Below are 16,995 nucleotides of genomic sequence, written 5' to 3'. Positions count from 1 at the left end.
CATTTTTTTTTTTTTTTTTTTTGAGACAGAGTCTCGGTTTGTTGCCCAGGCTAGAGTGAGTGCCGTGGCGTCAGCCTAGCTCACAGCAACTTCAAACTCCTGGGCTCGAGTGATCCTTCTGCCTCAGCCTCCCGGGTAGCTGGGACTGCAGGCATGCGCCACCATGCCCCGCTAATTTTTTATATATATATCAGTTGGCCAATTAATTTCTTTCTATTTATAGTAGAGACGGGGTCTCGCTCTTGCTCAGGCTGGTTTTGAACTCCTGACCTTGAGCAATCCGCCCGCCTCGGCCTCCCAAGAGCTAGGATTACAGGCGTGAGCCACAGCGCCCGGCCGGATTCATTATTTTTAAAAAGTGTCTCTTATCTCTATTATTGCATTTACTTTTCTCTCTCTTTTCAAGCAGATGATGGGAGTCCAAGTATTAAGGTGACATGTGTTGCCCGTGCCCCCCTCCCCCCCCCGTGTTCTTATTCATTTACCCCTCATGTTGTTCCAGCATATTGTGGGGGCACCAATGTTAAGGACGGGTGCGTTGCCCTCTCCCAGCCTCCCCCCTCGGGTCAGAGCTTCAAGTGCGCCCATCCCCCAGTCGGTGCGTACCCACCCCATTCCTAATGGATGTGTATGCCCATCCCCTCCCCCCACCCGCCCGACACCCACCCGAAGAAGGTGATTCCTCTGTGTCCACTTAGGTGTCCATCGGTTCGTACCCATTTGCTGGTGAGCGCGAGCACGTGGTGCTCGTGTGTCCATTCTTGGGATACTTGGCTTACTGGAACGGGTTCCAGCTCTGGCCAGGAGAACCACGAGAGGTGCCCCCTCACCGCTGCTCCTCATAGCCGAATAGCACTCCGTGGTGTCCACGCGCCACATTTTATTTACCCACTCGTGGGTCGATGGGCACTCGGGTGGCTTCCAGGTCTTTGCGATTGTGACTTGTGCCCTGACACTAACCCTAACCCTTACCCAGCCCGTCTCCTCCACGGCCCCTGCCTGACTGACTCCTTCCCGCCCGGCCTATCACCTGTCACCGTCCTCTGCCCCTGCCTGACACGCTCCTCCCCGCCCGGGCCGTCACCGTCCTCGGCCCCTGCCTGACGGGGCTCCTCCGTCGCCTGGGCCTTCCAAGGGCTTGGTGTGGACGCTGGTTCCAGGACGCCCTCCCAGGAACCCGGTAGCAGGGCGGCCGCAGCGTCTCGCGCAACCCAACCGTCCGCCGGCTGGCCGCCGTGGCTAAGTGGCCTGCGGGGGACGTGCTCCCGCTGTGCCGTGGGGGCCCAGCCTGGTGTCTTCTCTGAGGCCCCGCGGCTGCCGCTCCCCGCAAGGGGAGAGCCGCGGAGGTGGGGACCGCCTCCTCATGGGGACGTACACCCAGCTCTCCACGTCGGATTCCGGGGCTCTCTGTCCTGCCAGAAGGCCCAGCTGGCCTGCGGGTCCTCAGAGTGGCAAAAACATCCGAAAACTGAGATTGAGGGTCCGGTGGGTGTCTGCACTTTTGTGCTGGGCACCCCAGGGAGGCCCGGGGGCTGGCTGGACAACGCGGTCTGCTGGGCTGGGGGGGGGGTTTGGAGGAGCAACTGATGCCCTTTGCACTTTGGGTAGCAAGTGTCTGAGGTGTCTCTGGGCCCTGTGCCATGTGGGGGTGGGGGCGGAGGCGGGGTGGGAGGAGGAGGAGGAGGAGGAGGAGGAGGAGGAGGAGGAGGAGGAGGTGGGAAGGGCCGTGGCCTGCAGTCGTGTTCCCCGGGGTGGCACAGCATGTGGCTTCTTCCACAGGCTGCTTGGCCTGGGCTCCCTGCACCTGGGCCTTTGGAGGACTGGCCCTGTGCTTGCCAACACTTCCTGCAGGGACCCAGAGCTGGGAGGTTGCATCTCTCAGCCCTGGGTCGGGCAGAGCCCCAGCGGGCCATGCCCACAACCTCTCTCAGCAGGGGTCCCCCAGAAGGCTCCTTTGGGACCAGGATTCTCTTGCGGGTGACTCTTTAAGGTCTGGCCCCTGGATGGAGGGGCACCAGGAGTAGAGGAGCAGGAAGGGGAAGGGGGTGGCCATGCGAGGGGACACTTTCAGGCCAAGTCCCAGCTTCAGTCTGATCCTCCTGGGAACCCCGGGGTGGACATCACACCTCCTGGTTGCCCCGCTCTGAGACAAGGAGCCGGGCTTCGCATTGCCACAGCAGCCAGTCGTGGGCTGAGGACACCTGGGGCGTTGGGAACTCCCTGGCTTCTCCTTGGTTTAACATCTGGAGCTGCTTGTGAATCGTGCCGCCACACACACCCGAGTGCAGGTGTCTTCTGCACAGACTGCGGGCCTCGCTCTTCTGAATGCCGCTAGCTCGCGACCCACCCACGGGTGAACCTGGTCAGGGTACTTTCTCTCAGGGGCAGACTCTGATCCGGGCGGGCTACCGGTGTCTCTGTTTGCTCCTTTCTTTCTTCCACTTCGGGAAAGGCTTCCTTACTGGGTGTGGAAATCTCCTATGCCTTTCCTCGCCTATTCTGTCAGCTCTAAAATTCTCTTTCGGTTGCCACCCTCACAGATGGATTAGGAAACTCTTTGCGGTGCACTCATTAGTGAAATGACCTCAATGACGCTGGAATCCAATATCTAATCGCCAATTTTTAGCGAGTCCACACGCCAGGGTGGTCGGGGTCCAATGCAGCCCCGGCCAGGCCCAGGCCCCTTGGACTGGGCCACAGGAGGACACAGAGGAGGGTCCCGGCCCCCACGGTAGGTAGAGGTGCGGGCAGTTCTCCAAGGGCTTGGGTGTTTTCCAGAGGGAGGAGATGGAGGGGACTGATTTCTTCAGCGCCCCACAAACCACGCCACCCCACCCCACCCATGGGACACATCCCGAGAGAGAGAGAGAGACGCCCCATACACTGGCTCCCCTCCCCCGTGCGCTGTGCCCCAGCCCTGGCCCGGGGGAATAGGCGGCCGCCGGGCCACAGGGTGGGGGGCGCAGCTGAAAGGGGTTGTGGGGGAGGGCCGCCCCTGGCTGGGGTCAAAGGGCGAGCGCCCCGCCCCTCCCGCCCGTGCGCAGTCAGCGGCCCCGGCGCGCTGGGGGTGGGGGGCGGGGAGGTGAAGGAGGCCAGGCGAGGAGAGGAGGGGGGCTGGAAGGGCTCCACCTTGGCGGGTCCAGCCGTGGAGGCGCATCTTGTGTGAGTGTGAGTGAGTGAGTGCGTGTGAGTGTGAGTGTGTGTGTATACAGAGACAGCCCCCAACCCCGGCCCGCCGCTCCCTGCCCGCCCCGCCTGTCACCCCCGTCCCTCGGAGCCCGCGGGACGCGGCCTGCGAACTCAACAGGCCCGACCCGGCGCGGGGCCTGGGGCGGGAGGAGGCGGCGGGGAAGCGCAGAGAGGCTCGGCTTCTTGAGCGGGGCAGGGGCGCCCTCCGCCGTCCACGGCCACACCACCCCGAACGCGCCCGATCCCGTCTGGTCTCGGAAGCTAAGCAGGGTCGGGCCTGGTTAGAACTTGGATGGGAGACCGCCCGGGAATACCGGGTGCCGTAGGCTTCTTCTTTTTTTTTTTTTTTGCCTCTGGTTCTGTCGCGTTTCTGGGAGTGCGGGGGCGGCCCGGGGTGGGGGTGACCCCCACCCTCAGCGCCCGCCGGCCGCGGTGCCTGGCGCCCCAGCCCGCACCGTGGGGCCTCCTCTTGTCCCGAGCCGTGACACCGCCGCCACGCGGCAGCATGCGTGGCTTCTGGACTGTCAGGTCTCAGACCAAAGGTCTGCTCTGTGGGAGCCGACACGCTGGAGGAAACCTTGAGAGTCTGAGAGGGGAGGGAGTTCCAGAAGAAGGCCAGGATGTCATTTTGAGGGAGTATGTGACCAGAACTCCTCCCGTTGCTTTTGGGGTTCTATGGGCTACACGTAGGAATCTTTGGTGGTGGCACCTGATGTTCGGGGATCCGGAGTCACACCCAGACCTGCTCCACAGGCCTCCTTTTACTTTTCTCTTCGGATTCATTTTTTTTTTTTTTTTTTTTGAGACAGAGTCTCGGTTTGTTGCCCAGGCTAGAGTGAGTGCCGTGGCGTCAGCCTAGCTCACAGCAACTTCAAACTCCTGGGCTCGAGTGATCCTTCTGCCTCAGCCTCCCGGGTAGCTGGGACTGCAGGCATGCGCCACCATGCCCCGCTAATTTTTTATATATATATCAGTTGGCCAATTAATTTCTTTCTATTTATAGTAGAGACGGGGTCTCGCTCTTGCTCAGGCTGGTTTTGAACTCCTGACCTTGAGCAATCCGCCCGCCTCGGCCTCCCAAGAGCTAGGATTACAGGCGTGAGCCACAGCGCCCGGCCGGATTCATTATTTTTAAAAAGTGTCTCTTATCTCTATTATTGCATTTACTTTTCTCTCTCTTTTCAAGCAGATGATGGGAGTCCAAGTATTAAGGTGACATGTGTTGCCCGTGCCCCCCTCCCCCCCCCGTGTTCTTATTCATTTACCCCTCATGTTGTTCCAGCATATTGTGGGGGCACCAATGTTAAGGACGGGTGCGTTGCCCTCTCCCAGCCTCCCCCCTCGGGTCAGAGCTTCAAGTGCGCCCATCCCCCAGTCGGTGCGTACCCACCCCATTCCTAATGGATGTGTATGCCCATCCCCTCCCCCCACCCGCCCGACACCCACCCGAAGAAGGTGATTCCTCTGTGTCCACTTAGGTGTCCATCGGTTCGTACCCATTTGCTGGTGAGCGCGAGCACGTGGTGCTCGTGTGTCCATTCTTGGGATACTTGGCTTACTGGAACGGGTTCCAGCTCTGGCCAGGAGAACCACGAGAGGTGCCCCCTCACCGCTGCTCCTCATAGCCGAATAGCACTCCGTGGTGTCCACGCGCCACATTTTATTTACCCACTCGTGGGTCGATGGGCACTCGGGTGGCTTCCAGGTCTTTGCGATTGTGACTTGTGCCCTGACACTAACCCTAACCCTTACCCAGCCCGTCTCCTCCACGGCCCCTGCCTGACTGACTCCTTCCCGCCCGGCCTATCACCTGTCACCGTCCTCTGCCCCTGCCTGACACGCTCCTCCCCGCCCGGGCCGTCACCGTCCTCGGCCCCTGCCTGACGGGGCTCCTCCGTCGCCTGGGCCTTCCAAGGGCTTGGTGTGGACGCTGGTTCCAGGACGCCCTCCCAGGAACCCGGTAGCAGGGCGGCCGCAGCGTCTCGCGCAACCCAACCGTCCGCCGGCTGGCCGCCGTGGCTAAGTGGCCTGCGGGGGACGTGCTCCCGCTGTGCCGTGGGGGCCCAGCCTGGTGTCTTCTCTGAGGCCCCGCGGCTGCCGCTCCCCGCAAGGGGAGAGCCGCGGAGGTGGGGACCGCCTCCTCATGGGGACGTACACCCAGCTCTCCACGTCGGATTCCGGGGCTCTCTGTCCTGCCAGAAGGCCCAGCTGGCCTGCGGGTCCTCAGAGTGGCAAAAACATCCGAAAACTGAGATTGAGGGTCCGGTGGGTGTCTGCACTTTTGTGCTGGGCACCCCAGGGAGGCCCGGGGGCTGGCTGGACAACGCGGTCTGCTGGGCTGGGGGGGGGGTTTGGAGGAGCAACTGATGCCCTTTGCACTTTGGGTAGCAAGTGTCTGAGGTGTCTCTGGGCCCTGTGCCATGTGGGGGTGGGGGCGGAGGCGGGGTGGGAGGAGGAGGAGGAGGAGGAGGAGGAGGAGGAGGAGGAGGAGGAGGTGGGAAGGGCCGTGGCCTGCAGTCGTGTTCCCCGGGGTGGCACAGCATGTGGCTTCTTCCACAGGCTGCTTGGCCTGGGCTCCCTGCACCTGGGCCTTTGGAGGACTGGCCCTGTGCTTGCCAACACTTCCTGCAGGGACCCAGAGCTGGGAGGTTGCATCTCTCAGCCCTGGGTCGGGCAGAGCCCCAGCGGGCCATGCCCACAACCTCTCTCAGCAGGGGTCCCCCAGAAGGCTCCTTTGGGACCAGGATTCTCTTGCGGGTGACTCTTTAAGGTCTGGCCCCTGGATGGAGGGGCACCAGGAGTAGAGGAGCAGGAAGGGGAAGGGGGTGGCCATGCGAGGGGACACTTTCAGGCCAAGTCCCAGCTTCAGTCTGATCCTCCTGGGAACCCCGGGGTGGACATCACACCTCCTGGTTGCCCCGCTCTGAGACAAGGAGCCGGGCTTCGCATTGCCACAGCAGCCAGTCGTGGGCTGAGGACACCTGGGGCGTTGGGAACTCCCTGGCTTCTCCTTGGTTTAACATCTGGAGCTGCTTGTGAATCGTGCCGCCACACACACCCGAGTGCAGGTGTCTTCTGCACAGACTGCGGGCCTCGCTCTTCTGAATGCCGCTAGCTCGCGACCCACCCACGGGTGAACCTGGTCAGGGTACTTTCTCTCAGGGGCAGACTCTGATCCGGGCGGGCTACCGGTGTCTCTGTTTGCTCCTTTCTTTCTTCCACTTCGGGAAAGGCTTCCTTACTGGGTGTGGAAATCTCCTATGCCTTTCCTCGCCTATTCTGTCAGCTCTAAAATTCTCTTTCGGTTGCCACCCTCACAGATGGATTAGGAAACTCTTTGCGGTGCACTCATTAGTGAAATGACCTCAATGACGCTGGAATCCAATATCTAATCGCCAATTTTTAGCGAGTCCACACGCCAGGGTGGTCGGGGTCCAATGCAGCCCCGGCCAGGCCCAGGCCCCTTGGACTGGGCCACAGGAGGACACAGAGGAGGGTCCCGGCCCCCACGGTAGGTAGAGGTGCGGGCAGTTCTCCAAGGGCTTGGGTGTTTTCCAGAGGGAGGAGATGGAGGGGACTGATTTCTTCAGCGCCCCACAAACCACGCCACCCCACCCCACCCATGGGACACATCCCGAGAGAGAGAGAGAGACGCCCCATACACTGGCTCCCCTCCCCCGTGCGCTGTGCCCCAGCCCTGGCCCGGGGGAATAGGCGGCCGCCGGGCCACAGGGTGGGGGGCGCAGCTGAAAGGGGTTGTGGGGGAGGGCCGCCCCTGGCTGGGGTCAAAGGGCGAGCGCCCCGCCCCTCCCGCCCGTGCGCAGTCAGCGGCCCCGGCGCGCTGGGGGTGGGGGGCGGGGAGGTGAAGGAGGCCAGGCGAGGAGAGGAGGGGGGCTGGAAGGGCTCCACCTTGGCGGGTCCAGCCGTGGAGGCGCATCTTGTGTGAGTGTGAGTGAGTGAGTGCGTGTGAGTGTGAGTGTGTGTGTATACAGAGACAGCCCCCAACCCCGGCCCGCCGCTCCCTGCCCGCCCCGCCTGTCACCCCCGTCCCTCGGAGCCCGCGGGACGCGGCCGGCGAACTCAACAGGCCCGACCCGGCGCGGGGCCTGGGGCGGGAGGAGGCGGCGGGGAAGCGCAGAGAGGCTCGGCTTCTTGAGCGGGGCAGGGGCGCCCTCCGCCGTCCACGGCCACACCACCCCGAACGCGCCCGATCCCGTCTGGTCTCGGAAGCTAAGCAGGGTCGGGCCTGGTTAGAACTTGGATGGGAGACCGCCCGGGAATACCGGGTGCCGTAGGCTTCTTCTTTTTTTTTTTTTTTGCCTCTGGTTCTGTCGCGTTTCTGGGAGTGCGGGGGCGGCCCGGGGTGGGGGTGACCCCCACCCTCAGCGCCCGCCGGCCGCGGTGCCTGGCGCCCCAGCCCGCACCGTGGGGCCTCCTCTTGTCCCGAGCCGTGACACCGCCGCCACGCGGCAGCATGCGTGGCTTCTGGACTGTCAGGTCTCAGACCAAAGGTCTGCTCTGTGGGAGCCGACACGCTGGAGGAAACCTTGAGAGTCTGAGAGGGGAGGGAGTTCCAGAAGAAGGCCAGGATGTCATTTTGAGGGAGTATGTGACCAGAACTCCTCCCGTTGCTTTTGGGGTTCTATGGGCTACACGTAGGAATCTTTGGTGGTGGCACCTGATGTTCGGGGATCCGGAGTCACACCCAGACCTGCTCCACAGGCCTCCTTTTACTTTTCTCTTCGGATTCATTTTTTTTTTTTTTTTTTTGAGACAGAGTCTCGGTTTGTTGCCCAGGCTAGAGTGAGTGCCGTGGCGTCAGCCTAGCTCACAGCAACTTCAAACTCCTGGGCTCGAGTGATCCTTCTGCCTCAGCCTCCCGGGTAGCTGGGACTGCAGGCATGCGCCACCATGCCCCGCTAATTTTTTATATATATATCAGTTGGCCAATTAATTTCTTTCTATTTATAGTAGAGACGGGGTCTCGCTCTTGCTCAGGCTGGTTTTGAACTCCTGACCTTGAGCAATCCGCCCGCCTCGGCCTCCCAAGAGCTAGGATTACAGGCGTGAGCCACAGCGCCCGGCCGGATTCATTATTTTTAAAAAGTGTCTCTTATCTCTATTATTGCATTTACTTTTCTCTCTCTTTTCAAGCAGATGATGGGAGTCCAAGTATTAAGGTGACATGTGTTGCCCGTGCCCCCCTCCCCCCCCCGTGTTCTTATTCATTTACCCCTCATGTTGTTCCAGCATATTGTGGGGGCACCAATGTTAAGGACGGGTGCGTTGCCCTCTCCCAGCCTCCCCCCTCGGGTCAGAGCTTCAAGTGCGCCCATCCCCCAGTCGGTGCGTACCCACCCCATTCCTAATGGATGTGTATGCCCATCCCCTCCCCCCACCCGCCCGACACCCACCCGAAGAAGGTGATTCCTCTGTGTCCACTTAGGTGTCCATCGGTTCGTACCCATTTGCTGGTGAGCGCGAGCACGTGGTGCTCGTGTGTCCATTCTTGGGATACTTGGCTTACTGGAACGGGTTCCAGCTCTGGCCAGGAGAACCACGAGAGGTGCCCCCTCACCGCTGCTCCTCATAGCCGAATAGCACTCCGTGGTGTCCACGCGCCACATTTTATTTACCCACTCGTGGGTCGATGGGCACTCGGGTGGCTTCCAGGTCTTTGCGATTGTGACTTGTGCCCTGACACTAACCCTAACCCTTACCCAGCCCGTCTCCTCCACGGCCCCTGCCTGACTGACTCCTTCCCGCCCGGCCTATCACCTGTCACCGTCCTCTGCCCCTGCCTGACACGCTCCTCCCCGCCCGGGCCGTCACCGTCCTCGGCCCCTGCCTGACGGGGCTCCTCCGTCGCCTGGGCCTTCCAAGGGCTTGGTGTGGACGCTGGTTCCAGGACGCCCTCCCAGGAACCCGGTAGCAGGGCGGCCGCAGCGTCTCGCGCAACCCAACCGTCCGCCGGCTGGCCGCCGTGGCTAAGTGGCCTGCGGGGGACGTGCTCCCGCTGTGCCGTGGGGGCCCAGCCTGGTGTCTTCTCTGAGGCCCCGCGGCTGCCGCTCCCCGCAAGGGGAGAGCCGCGGAGGTGGGGACCGCCTCCTCATGGGGACGTACACCCAGCTCTCCACGTCGGATTCCGGGGCTCTCTGTCCTGCCAGAAGGCCCAGCTGGCCTGCGGGTCCTCAGAGTGGCAAAAACATCCGAAAACTGAGATTGAGGGTCCGGTGGGTGTCTGCACTTTTGTGCTGGGCACCCCAGGGAGGCCCGGGGGCTGGCTGGACAACGCGGTCTGCTGGGCTGGGGGGGGGTTTGGAGGAGCAACTGATGCCCTTTGCACTTTGGGTAGCAAGTGTCTGAGGTGTCTCTGGGCCCTGTGCCATGTGGGGGCGGGGGCGGAGGCGGGGTGGGAGGAGGAGGAGGAGGAGGAGGAGGAGGAGGAGGAGGAGGTGGGAAGGGCCGTGGCCTGCAGTCGTGTTCCCCGGGGTGGCACAGCATGTGGCTTCTTCCACAGGCTGCTTGGCCTGGGCTCCCTGCACCTGGGCCTTTGGAGGACTGGCCCTGTGCTTGCCAACACTTCCTGCAGGGACCCAGAGCTGGGAGGTTGCATCTCTCAGCCCTGGGTCGGGCAGAGCCCCAGCGGGCCATGCCCACAACCTCTCTCAGCAGGGGTCCCCCAGAAGGCTCCTTTGGGACCAGGATTCTCTTGCGGGTGACTCTTTAAGGTCTGGCCCCTGGATGGAGGGGCACCAGGAGTAGAGGAGCAGGAAGGGGAAGGGGGTGGCCATGCGAGGGGACACTTTCAGGCCAAGTCCCAGCTTCAGTCTGATCCTCCTGGGAACCCCGGGGTGGACATCACACCTCCTGGTTGCCCCGCTCTGAGACAAGGAGCCGGGCTTCGCATTCCCACAGCAGCCAGTCGTGGGCTGAGGACACCTGGGGCGTTGGGAACTCCCTGGCTTCTCCTTGGTTTAACATCTGGAGCTGCTTGTGAATCGTGCCGCCACACACACCCGAGTGCAGGTGTCTTCTGCACAGACTGCGGGCCTCGCTCTTCTGAATGCCGCTAGCTCGCGACCCACCCACGGGTGAACCTGGTCAGGGTACTTTCTCTCAGGGGCAGACTCTGATCCGGGCGGGCTACCGGTGTCTCTGTTTGCTCCTTTCTTTCTTCCACTTCGGGAAAGGCTTCCTTACTGGGTGTGGAAATCTCCTATGCCTTTCCTCGCCTATTCTGTCAGCTCTAAAATTCTCTTTCGGTTGCCACCCTCACAGATGGATTAGGAAACTCTTTGCGGTGCACTCATTAGTGAAATGACCTCAATGACGCTGGAATCCAATATCTAATCGCCAATTTTTAGCGAGTCCACACGCCAGGGTGGTCGGGGTCCAATGCAGCCCCGGCCAGGCCCAGGCCCCTTGGACTGGGCCACAGGAGGACACAGAGGAGGGTCCCGGCCCCCACGGTAGGTAGAGGTGCGGGCAGTTCTCCAAGGGCTTGGGTGTTTTCCAGAGGGAGGAGATGGAGGGGACTGATTTCTTCAGCGCCCCACAAACCACGCCACCCCACCCCACCCATGGGACACATCCCGAGAGAGAGAGAGAGACGCCCCATACACTGGCTCCCCTCCCCCGTGCGCTGTGCCCCAGCCCTGGCCCGGGGGAATAGGCGGCCGCCGGGCCACAGGGTGGGGGGCGCAGCTGAAAGGGGTTGTGGGGGAGGGCCGCCCCTGGCTGGGGTCAAAGGGCGAGCGCCCCGCCCCTCCCGCCCGTGCGCAGTCAGCGGCCCCGGCGCGCTGGGGGTGGGGGGCGGGGAGGTGAAGGAGGCCAGGCGAGGAGAGGAGGGGGGCTGGAAGGGCTCCACCTTGGCGGGTCCAGCCGTGGAGGCGCATCTTGTGTGAGTGTGAGTGAGTGAGTGCGTGTGAGTGTGAGTGTGTGTGTATACAGAGACAGCCCCCAACCCCGGCCCGCCGCTCCCTGCCCGCCCCGCCTGTCACCCCCGTCCCTCGGAGCCCGCGGGACGCGGCCTGCGAACTCAACAGGCCCGACCCGGCGCGGGGCCTGGGGCGGGAGGAGGCGGCGGGGAAGCGCAGAGAGGCTCGGCTTCTTGAGCGGGGCAGGGGCGCCCTCCGCCGTCCACGGCCACACCACCCCGAACGCGCCCGATCCCGTCTGGTCTCGGAAGCTAAGCAGGGTCGGGCCTGGTTAGAACTTGGATGGGAGACCGCCCGGGAATACCGGGTGCCGTAGGCTTCTTCTTTTTTTTTTTTTTTGCCTCTGGTTCTGTCGCGTTTCTGGGAGTGCGGGGGCGGCCCGGGGTGGGGGTGACCCCCACCCTCAGCGCCCGCCGGCCGCGGTGCCTGGCGCCCCAGCCCGCACCGTGGGGCCTCCTCTTGTCCCGAGCCGTGACACCGCCGCCACGCGGCAGCATGCGTGGCTTCTGGACTGTCAGGTCTCAGACCAAAGGTCTGCTCTGTGGGAGCCGACACGCTGGAGGAAACCTTGAGAGTCTGAGAGGGGAGGGAGTTCCAGAAGAAGGCCAGGATGTCATTTTGAGGGAGTATGTGACCAGAACTCCTCCCGTTGCTTTTGGGGTTCTATGGGCTACACGTAGGAATCTTTGGTGGTGGCACCTGATGTTCGGGGATCCGGAGTCACACCCAGACCTGCTCCACAGGCCTCCTTTTACTTTTCTCTTCGGATTCATTTTTTTTTTTTTTTTTTTTGAGACAGAGTCTCGGTTTGTTGCCCAGGCTAGAGTGAGTGCCGTGGCGTCAGCCTAGCTCACAGCAACTTCAAACTCCTGGGCTCGAGTGATCCTTCTGCCTCAGCCTCCCGGGTAGCTGGGACTGCAGGCATGCGCCACCATGCCCCGCTAATTTTTTATATATATATCAGTTGGCCAATTAATTTCTTTCTATTTATAGTAGAGACGGGGTCTCGCTCTTGCTCAGGCTGGTTTTGAACTCCTGACCTTGAGCAATCCGCCCGCCTCGGCCTCCCAAGAGCTAGGATTACAGGCGTGAGCCACAGCGCCCGGCCGGATTCATTATTTTTAAAAAGTGTCTCTTATCTCTATTATTGCATTTACTTTTCTCTCTCTTTTCAAGCAGATGATGGGAGTCCAAGTATTAAGGTGACATGTGTTGCCCGTGCCCCCCTCCCCCCCCCGTGTTCTTATTCATTTACCCCTCATGTTGTTCCAGCATATTGTGGGGGCACCAATGTTAAGGACGGGTGCGTTGCCCTCTCCCAGCCTCCCCCCTCGGGTCAGAGCTTCAAGTGCGCCCATCCCCCAGTCGGTGCGTACCCACCCCATTCCTAATGGATGTGTATGCCCATCCCCTCCCCCCACCCGCCCGACACCCACCCGAAGAAGGTGATTCCTCTGTGTCCACTTAGGTGTCCATCGGTTCGTACCCATTTGCTGGTGAGCGCGAGCACGTGGTGCTCGTGTGTCCATTCTTGGGATACTTGGCTTACTGGAACGGGTTCCAGCTCTGGCCAGGAGAACCACGAGAGGTGCCCCCTCACCGCTGCTCCTCATAGCCGAATAGCACTCCGTGGTGTCCACGCGCCACATTTTATTTACCCACTCGTGGGTCGATGGGCACTCGGGTGGCTTCCAGGTCTTTGCGATTGTGACTTGTGCCCTGACACTAACCCTAACCCTTACCCAGCCCGTCTCCTCCACGGCCCCTGCCTGACTGACTCCTTCCCGCCCGGCCTATCACCTGTCACCGTCCTCTGCCCCTGCCTGACACGCTCCTCCCCGCCCGGGCCGTCACCGTCCTCGGCCCCTGCCTGACGGGGCTCCTCCGTCGCCTGGGCCTTCCAAGGGCTTGGTGTGGACGCTGGTTCCAGGACGCCCTCCCAGGAACCCGGTAGCAGGGCGGCCGCAGCGTCTCGCGCAACCCAACCGTCCGCCGGCTGGCCGCCGTGGCTAAGTGGCCTGCGGGGGACGTGCTCCCGCTGTGCCGTGGGGGCCCAGCCTGGTGTCTTCTCTGAGGCCCCGCGGCTGCCGCTCCCCGCAAGGGGAGAGCCGCGGAGGTGGGGACCGCCTCCTCATGGGGACGTACACCCAGCTCTCCACGTCGGATTCCGGGGCTCTCTGTCCTGCCAGAAGGCCCAGCTGGCCTGCGGGTCCTCAGAGTGGCAAAAACATCCGAAAACTGAGATTGAGGGTCCGGTGGGTGTCTGCACTTTTGTGCTGGGCACCCCAGGGAGGCCCGGGGGCTGGCTGGACAACGCGGTCTGCTGGGCTGGGGGGGGGGTTTGGAGGAGCAACTGATGCCCTTTGCACTTTGGGTAGCAAGTGTCTGAGGTGTCTCTGGGCCCTGTGCCATGTGGGGGTGGGGGCGGGAGGCGGGGTGGGAGGAGGGAGGAGGAGGAGGAGGAGGAGGAGGAGGGAGGAGGAGGAGGTGGGAAGGGCCGTGGCCTGCAGTCGTGTTCCCCGGGGTGGCACAGCATGTGGCTTCTTCCACAGGCTGCTTGGCCTGGGCTCCCTGCACCTGGGCCTTTGGAGGACTGGCCCTGTGCTTGCCAACACTTCCTGCAGGGACCCAGAGCTGGGAGGTTGCATCTCTCAGCCCTGGGTCGGGCAGAGCCCCAGCGGGCCATGCCCACAACCTCTCTCAGCAGGGGTCCCCCAGAAGGCTCCTTTGGGACCAGGATTCTCTTGCGGGTGACTCTTTAAGGTCTGGCCCCTGGATGGAGGGGCACCAGGAGTAGAGGAGCAGGAAGGGGAAGGGGGTGGCCATGCGAGGGGACACTTTCAGGCCAAGTCCCAGCTTCAGTCTGATCCTCCTGGGAACCCCGGGGTGGACATCACACCTCCTGGTTGCCCCGCTCTGAGACAAGGAGCCGGGCTTCGCATTGCCACAGCAGCCAGTCGTGGGCTGAGGACACCTGGGGCGTTGGGAACTCCCTGGCTTCTCCTTGGTTTAACATCTGGAGCTGCTTGTGAATCGTGCCGCCACACACACCCGAGTGCAGGTGTCTTCTGCACAGACTGCGGGCCTCGCTCTTCTGAATGCCGCTAGCTCGCGACCCACCCACGGGTGAACCTGGTCAGGGTACTTTCTCTCAGGGGCAGACTCTGATCCGGGCGGGCTACCGGTGTCTCTGTTTGCTCCTTTCTTTCTTCCACTTCGGGAAAGGCTTCCTTACTGGGTGTGGAAATCTCCTATGCCTTTCCTCGCCTATTCTGTCAGCTCTAAAATTCTCTTTCGGTTGCCACCCTCACAGATGGATTAGGAAACTCTTTGCGGTGCACTCATTAGTGAAATGACCTCAATGACGCTGGAATCCAATATCTAATCGCCAATTTTTAGCGAGTCCACACGCCAGGGTGGTCGGGGTCCAATGCAGCCCCGGCCAGGCCCAGGCCCCTTGGACTGGGCCACAGGAGGACACAGAGGAGGGTCCCGGCCCCCACGGTAGGTAGAGGTGCGGGCAGTTCTCCAAGGGCTTGGGTGTTTTCCAGAGGGAGGAGATGGAGGGGACTGATTTCTTCAGCGCCCCACAAACCACGCCACCCCACCCCACCCATGGGACACATCCCGAGAGAGAGAGAGAGACGCCCCATACACTGGCTCCCCTCCCCCGTGCGCTGTGCCCCAGCCCTGGCCCGGGGGAATAGGCGGCCGCCGGGCCACAGGGTGGGGGGCGCAGCTGAAAGGGGTTGTGGGGGAGGGCCGCCCCTGGCTGGGGTCAAAGGGCGAGCGCCCCGCCCCTCCCGCCCGTGCGCAGTCAGCGGCCCCGGCGCGCTGGGGGTGGGGGGCGGGGAGGTGAAGGAGGCCAGGCGAGGAGAGGAGGGGGGCTGGAAGGGCTCCACCTTGGCGGGTCCAGCCGTGGAGGCGCATCTTGTGTGAGTGTGAGTGAGTGAGTGCGTGTGAGTGTGAGTGTGTGTGTATACAGAGACAGCCCCCAACCCCGGCCCGCCGCTCCCTGCCCGCCCCGCCTGTCACCCCCGTCCCTCGGAGCCCGCGGGACGCGGCCTGCGAACTCAACAGGCCCGACCCGGCGCGGGGCCTGGGGCGGGAGGAGGCGGCGGGGAAGCGCAGAGAGGCTCGGCTTCTTGAGCGGGGCAGGGGCGCCCTCCGCCGTCCACGGCCACACCACCCCGAACGCGCCCGATCCCGTCTGGTCTCGGAAGCTAAGCAGGGTCGGGCCTGGTTAGAACTTGGATGGGAGACCGCCCGGGAATACCGGGTGCCGTAGGCTTCTTCTTTTTTTTTTTTTTTGCCTCTGGTTCTGTCGCGTTTCTGGGAGTGCGGGGGCGGCCCGGGGTGGGGGTGACCCCCACCCTCAGCGCCCGCCGGCCGCGGTGCCTGGCGCCCCAGCCCGCACCGTGGGGCCTCCTCTTGTCCCGAGCCGTGACACCGCCGCCACGCGGCAGCATGCGTGGCTTCTGGACTGTCAGGTCTCAGACCAAAGGTCTGCTCTGTGGGAGCCGACACGCTGGAGGAAACCTTGAGAGTCTGAGAGGGGAGGGAGTTCCAGAAGAAGGCCAGGATGTCATTTTGAGGGAGTATGTGACCAGAACTCCTCCCGTTGCTTTTGGGGTTCTATGGGCTACACGTAGGAATCTTTGGTGGTGGCACCTGATGTTCGGGGATCCGGAGTCACACCCAGACCTGCTCCACAGGCCTCCTTTTACTTTTCTCTTCGGATTCATTTTTTTTTTTTTTTTTTTTGAGACAGAGTCTCGGTTTGTTGCCCAGGCTAGAGTGAGTGCCGTGGCGTCAGCCTAGCTCACAGCAACTTCAAACTCCTGGGCTCGAGTGATCCTTCTGCCTCAGCCTCCCGGGTAGCTGGGACTGCAGGCATGCGCCACCATGCCCCGCTAATTTTTTATATATATATCAGTTGGCCAATTAATTTCTTTCTATTTATAGTAGAGACGGGGTCTCGCTCTTGCTCAGGCTGGTTTTGAACTCCTGACCTTGAGCAATCCGCCCGCCTCGGCCTCCCAAGAGCTAGGATTACAGGCGTGAGCCACAGCGCCCGGCCGGATTCATTATTTTTAAAAAGTGTCTCTTATCTCTATTATTGCATTTACTTTTCTCTCTCTTTTCAAGCAGATGATGGGAGTCCAAGTATTAAGGTGACATGTGTTGCCCGTGCCCCCCTCCCCCCCCCGTGTTCTTATTCATTTACCCCTCATGTTGTTCCAGCATATTGTGGGGGCACCAATGTTAAGGACGGGTGCGTTGCCCTCTCCCAGCCTCCCCCCTCGGGTCAGAGCTTCAAGTGCGCCCATCCCCCAGTCGGTGCGTACCCACCCCATTCCTAATGGATGTGTATGCCCATCCCCTCCCCCCACCCGCCCGACACCCACCCGAAGAAGGTGATTCCTCTGTGTCCACTTAGGTGTCCATCGGTTCGTACCCATTTGCTGGTGAGCGCGAGCACGTGGTGCTCGTGTGTCCATTCTTGGGATACTTGGCTTACTGGAACGGGTTCCAGCTCTGGCCAGGAGAACCACGAGAGGTGCCCCCTCACCGCTGCTCCTCATAGCCGAATAGCACTCCGTGGTGTCCACGCGCCACATTTTATTTACCCACTCGTGGGTCGATGGGCACTCGGGTGGCTTCCAGGTCTTTGCGATTGTGACTTGTGCCCTGACACTAACCCTAACCCTTACCCAGCCCGTCTCCTCCACGGCCCCTGCCTGACTGACTCCTTCCCGCCCGGCCTATCACCTGTCACCGTCCTCTGCCCCTGCCTGACACGCTCCTCCCCGCCCGGGCCGTCACCGTCCTCGGCCCCTGCCTGACGGGGCTCCTCCGTCGCCTG

General features: G+C 62.3%; 4 pseudogenes; all 4 read left to right on the top strand.

The window, feature by feature from the left end:
• The first annotated feature begins 3,399 nt into the window (after positions 1–3,399).
• Positions 3,400–3,518, top strand: LOC142875122 (uncharacterized; annotated as a pseudogene).
• A 3,850-nt stretch (positions 3,519–7,368) lies between these two features.
• LOC142875121 (uncharacterized) lies at positions 7,369–7,487 on the top strand (annotated as a pseudogene).
• Positions 7,488–11,329: 3,842 nt separating this feature from the next.
• Positions 11,330–11,448, top strand: LOC142875120 (uncharacterized; annotated as a pseudogene).
• Positions 11,449–15,301: 3,853 nt separating this feature from the next.
• LOC142875118 (uncharacterized) lies at positions 15,302–15,420 on the top strand (annotated as a pseudogene).
• The last annotated feature ends 1,575 nt before the right edge of the window (positions 15,421–16,995 follow it).

Source organism: Microcebus murinus, chromosome 13 (genome assembly GCF_040939455.1).
Source record: "Microcebus murinus isolate Inina chromosome 13, M.murinus_Inina_mat1.0, whole genome shotgun sequence".
Taxonomy (NCBI): domain Eukaryota; kingdom Metazoa; phylum Chordata; class Mammalia; order Primates; family Cheirogaleidae; genus Microcebus; species Microcebus murinus.
Note: the sequence above shows the minus strand (reverse complement) of the source record. Positions and strands in the feature narration are given on the sequence as shown.